The 5,012-nt window shown below is 41.0% G+C and overlaps 1 long non-coding RNA gene across 1 annotated transcript; it reads right to left on the bottom strand.

Moving 5' to 3' along the window:
- Positions 1-639: 639 nt before the first annotated feature.
- On the bottom strand, positions 640-4,633 carry LOC134298243 (uncharacterized). Its single transcript, XR_010005207.1, has 2 exons — positions 4,558-4,633; positions 640-2,405 (listed from the first exon to the last, which is right to left on the bottom strand). It is a non-coding gene; the product is annotated as an uncharacterized LOC134298243 (long non-coding RNA).
- Positions 4,634-5,012: the final 379 nt, after the last annotated feature.

Raw genomic sequence — 5,012 nt, 5'->3', positions numbered from 1 at the left:
ATCTCATTAAAGGAGAGGCACTAATGTGTTGTGGTCTGATTCACTCTGTGTTGTAGCTCAGCCACAGCAGGCAGGGGGTGTTGGGTTCACTAATGATTTTGAGTCAGATGGGATTGTGGGCTTTCCTGGGGTTCATTCTCATACAGATGGCCATTTTCATGCAGAACCAGAAAGTGAAACTGCTTTAGACCCAGGCACAGATGGGCCTGAGAATATAATTGCCTCTGATCCTGATCCTCCAGGCCGTTCAAGGGAGTTGGAATCATCCTCTCCAGTTAAGGAGTCCAGCGAAGATGAATTAATGAGAAATTCTCATGGGAACACACCTGATGACATTGACCTAAGCAAGGACACTTGCCTGCAAATTCGAGCAGATAGCCAGCTTTGGAGGTCAACATGCCTCCATGGGAAGCAAAAGTTCCAGGGGAATCATAATGCTTTCATGTCTGTATTTTAGGAGCTATGGGCTCTTTGTTCTTCAGTTCAGGCAACATGGCTTATAGTCAGGCCTGGGTTTATTGGTTCTTGTTTTGGTTTAGGGATTCAAGTATTCTGGGAGTTTTTCCATGCTCATGCTCATGTTGTGTATCTGTCACACCTCAGCCTTGATTCACCTTGCTACGGCACACAAATTCCACAGCAGGTTTGTGTCTTTTTATTAAAAATGGTAAAAATTTCTTTAAAAAGCAAAAGTAAAGCATCAAAAGTCAGTTACAAATATAGTCTTGCGATATAAGTCCAGAGCTTACCAGGAATAAACAACATCCAAAGGAAACATGACAAAATCCAAGAAACATGGGTACATGGGCTGCAATATAATCCAAAGCACAGCAAGAAAAATGAGCTTGCTTCTCCGGTAGCGAGAAAGTTGCTTTGACAACAGCTTTTTCCCAAAGCACCCCTTTTAACACTCTCTGCCAAACATGAAAGCATTTCTCTGCCCTCTCACCTCGCCCCGTCTGTTTGCAATCCTTGCACTATGCCGTACCCTCAATTCCAAACGCTCAGCTCTATCTAAGGAGCTCATCCCATCAAAGTCAGTTTGCTTGTTATTTCGATGAGGCTCATTATTAAGCTGGGAATCTTCCATCCTCCCTTCCTCCATTCCCATGTCAGTGTGCACCTGGCTGGCTTCAGTGGGTTCAGGGTCATCGACTCCAACCCTCCCTGTGGGAAACTGAACTTGCACCCTCTGTTCCTCATCTTCCACAACTACAGGCCTTTCAGGAAGATTCTGAACCTGAATCCCTCTTTCCTCATCAGAGTCAATCCTAGATCCTCACTGAATCACAACAGTATCCTTGTTCAAATTTTGTTTATGAATTCAAGTTGCTTTTGGATTTTTGGACTATTCTTGAACTGCCTTGCTTTTGGATTTACAAGAGACATTGGATTGCTGATGTTTTGGACATTATACCTTCTTTCCTTGCTGTTTGCTATATATCTTTCATGTGTTTATGCAATGAACGGTTTGCCTTTACTCTGGGTTCCTGTGTGGTGCTCGGGTCATAGGTGACTTAAGGTGTGGGGTGCAACACTCTGGGTGAATCTACTCTGTAAAAATATTGTAGTTTGACATCACTTTAACAACTATGGCTCAAGCTATAGAATCCTGGGAGTTGTAGCTTCCCAAGCTTTTTAGCCTTCTTTGCCAAAGAGTACTGTGTCTCATCAAACTACAAATCTCAGAATTCTACAGCATCAAGAAATGGCAGTAAAAATGGTGCCAAACTACATTGATTCTACATTGTAAGTACATCCTAAACATTGGACAAACATGGGATTCAAATTCCCATGAGGGTGACCTCTTACTATCCCAGTTTAAACCACCTCACAGGATTATTAAAGAGATAAACATGGAGCCTCTGGTAGCTCAGTGTGTTAAAGCGCTGAGCTGCTGAACTTGCAGACCAAAAGGTCCCAGGTTCAAACCCGTGGGGTACAGTGAGCACCTGCTGTTAGCTCCACCTTCTGCCAACCTAGCAGTTCAAAAACATGCCAATGTGAGTAGATCAATAGGTAACACTCTGGTGGGAAGGTAACGGCGCTCCATGCAGTCATGCTGGCCACATGACCTTGGAGATGTCTATGGACAACGACGGCTCTTCGGCTTAGAAATGGAGATGAGCACCAACCCCCAGAGTCGGTCACGACTGGACTTAACGTCAGGGGAAACCTTTACCTTAAACAAACATAATAATAATAACTTGAAAATTATCGGAAAATCACTTTGGTTTTGTCATGAAAAAGCACCTGTTCAGGAATTGCTTTTTTTGGAGACTTGCAGGAATACATTTTTCCTTGCTTTGAACAATTTCTTCTTCAGTGATGGTGATAATCTAGAGCCTGGGAAATTGGACAGAGAGTTTATGAGATCGGTCTGTTGTCCACTTTTTCTCTTGGACCTAGGAAGAGAAAGATAGAAGGAAATTGTTAAGATATTTAAGCAGGGACTTTCCTGTTTTACATGCTGATGTTTAATAGTGATTGTAATGTGTTGGCCACTTGACAGGAAAAATCCTGGAATTCCTTAGTTAGCATTCAGTCTACAGCAGAGGAGAAAAAGAGAAGTAGAGTCCATCATCACCCCAACTTCACCACATCTCTTCTATCAGGGTCCCTTGATGGAAGAAAAGTGGGATACAAATACAGATTTTTTAATTTATCATCATCATCACCATCATCATCATCATCATCATTATCATTATCATCATTATCATTGATCAACAGTCCTTCCATTATGTAAAGGGAAGGGTAGAAAGGAGGACCCTTCTGTTGCAGCTAGGAGACCACTTCTATTTCGCTCCTCCTTTCATTGAACTATTTCTATTTGATGAAATAAATCTCGGTATTTGATGTTTTTGTATGTATACTCTTTTGCATTTGTAAGCCGCCCTGAGTCCCTGCGGAGAGATAGAGATTCTACTGTATTGGAATATGGATGTACAGTAGAGTCTCACTTATCCAACATTCACTTATCGAACATTCTGGATTATCCAACGCATTTTTGTAGTCATTGTTTTCAATATATCGTGATATTTTGGTGCTAAATTCATAAATACAGTAATTACAACATAACATTACTGCATATTGAACTAGTTTTTCTGTCAAATTTGTTGTAGAACATGATGTTTTTGTGCTTAATTTGTAAAATCATAACCTAATTTGATGTTTAATAGGCTTCTCCTTAATCTCTCCTTATTATCCAATATATTCACTTATCCAACGTTCTGCTGGCCCGTTTATGTTGGATAAGTGAGACTCTACTGTATTTACACTGCAGAATTAATGCAGCTTGGCTGCTCTCTAACTGCCATGACTTAATGGTATGGAATACTGGGATTTGTAGTTTGCTGAGACATTAGCACACTTTCACAGAGCGGGAAACAGACCTTGTAAAACTACATCTCCCACGATTCAATTGCATTGAGCTACGGCAGTTAAAGTGTGGTCAAAGCCCATTAATTCTACAATATAGATGCACCCATAATAAGTTTATATTTATAGATATAGTCCCCTTCCACACAGATGTAATCCACACTGAACTGGATTATATGGCAGTGTGGACTCAGATAATCCAGTTCAAAGCAGATATTGTGGATTATCTGCCTTGATATTCTGGGTTTTATGGCTGTGTGGAAGGGCCAATAGTGAAGCTATAAATATCTGGCATCACTGAAATGATCGTATCAAAGAATCCATGTCATTCATACTTTGTGGTCACATGGCATCTAAAGCTGAATGCCAGATGTAGATGCAAATGTGGAGTACGGGCAAACAGCCAGCAGAAATCTTTTTTTACTAACATGCAAAGTCCATATTTGTTTCAGCATGAGGGGAAGTGGATACAGCTCTGTAGAAAGTTGTCAGAGTGAACTTTGTTCAAGGTGCAATTAAGCTTAGGGAAATACTACACCAGTGGAAATCCCCTCTTCGGTCACAGGCATAAAGTGCCCGAAGTGTTAAACCACCGGTGCTGTGTCAGAAGAAGGAATGTCCCATGTAACTGAGAAGATCAGCTCCGCCCTGCGGCCTGCGGTGAGAATTTCACCCTAACATTGATGGCTAACATATTCTGTGCACAAATTCCATATTATGCACGTTAAAAATTCCACAAAGATGAGGAAGCAGGAGAGCAAAGACAGGTTGCATTTTAACAAAATCAATCAACCTCTTTTCAGAATGAATCACCTTAACAGAATGAAAGTGCCAGAGCGCTTGCCTTCCCCGTTCTTTCCCTGTCTAAACAGTCTGACATCTGTCACCGTCATGGAGGTAAGGGATTGCTCATATCCCTCCTGTGCACAGCGTTTGCTCTCATCATTTCCTGAGGAGCTGGAAGAGATCACTTTTGCCCACATTCTCCAGCTGGTTGGAATGCAGTCTCATCTTATGAATTATTTTCTAGTTGTGACAAGGAGGATTCATGGGCTCTTGCAAGAACACACGTATGTTATTACTTCTGTTTTTCCCGGCATGAGAATTGTGATTGAAGAGATTGAAGCAGCAAGTATTAGGGATTTGCATAACAAATCTGTAAATAAGAAATGAATATACCTCACCACCTCTGAGGATGCCTGCCATAGATGTGGGCGAAACGTCAGGAGAGAATGCTTCTGGAACATGGCCATTCAGCCTTGAAAACACACAACAATCCCAAGAAATGAATAATCACGTTATGAAAAACAATATTTTTTTCCTCAAGGGAAGCATATCCAAAATGTTGCTAATAATGTTATTTGCTTTTTCCTTCCATTCCTGTAACTTTTTCTAGATGTTATCAAACAACTTGTCTTCCCCTGTTTTATCTTTCTTTTTAAAAAACATTGGTGTCATACTAATTAAATCCTTGCTCTCTTTTGACTTTATCATAATTTGATGATCGTACACTGCTTGCTCTTCCCTTTTGCCATGAAGTCCATTACACAATGTACATCTACTTCTGGTGGGGCTTTATGGCAAAAGGGGAGAGAAAGTGGCATAAGCCAGCACCATGGCAACACAAAAAGCAT

This window comes from Anolis carolinensis, chromosome 4 (genome assembly GCF_035594765.1).
Source record: "Anolis carolinensis isolate JA03-04 chromosome 4, rAnoCar3.1.pri, whole genome shotgun sequence".
In the NCBI taxonomy this organism is placed as follows: Eukaryota; Metazoa; Chordata; class Lepidosauria; order Squamata; family Dactyloidae; genus Anolis; species Anolis carolinensis.
This window is presented reverse-complemented; position numbering and strand designations above follow the sequence as displayed.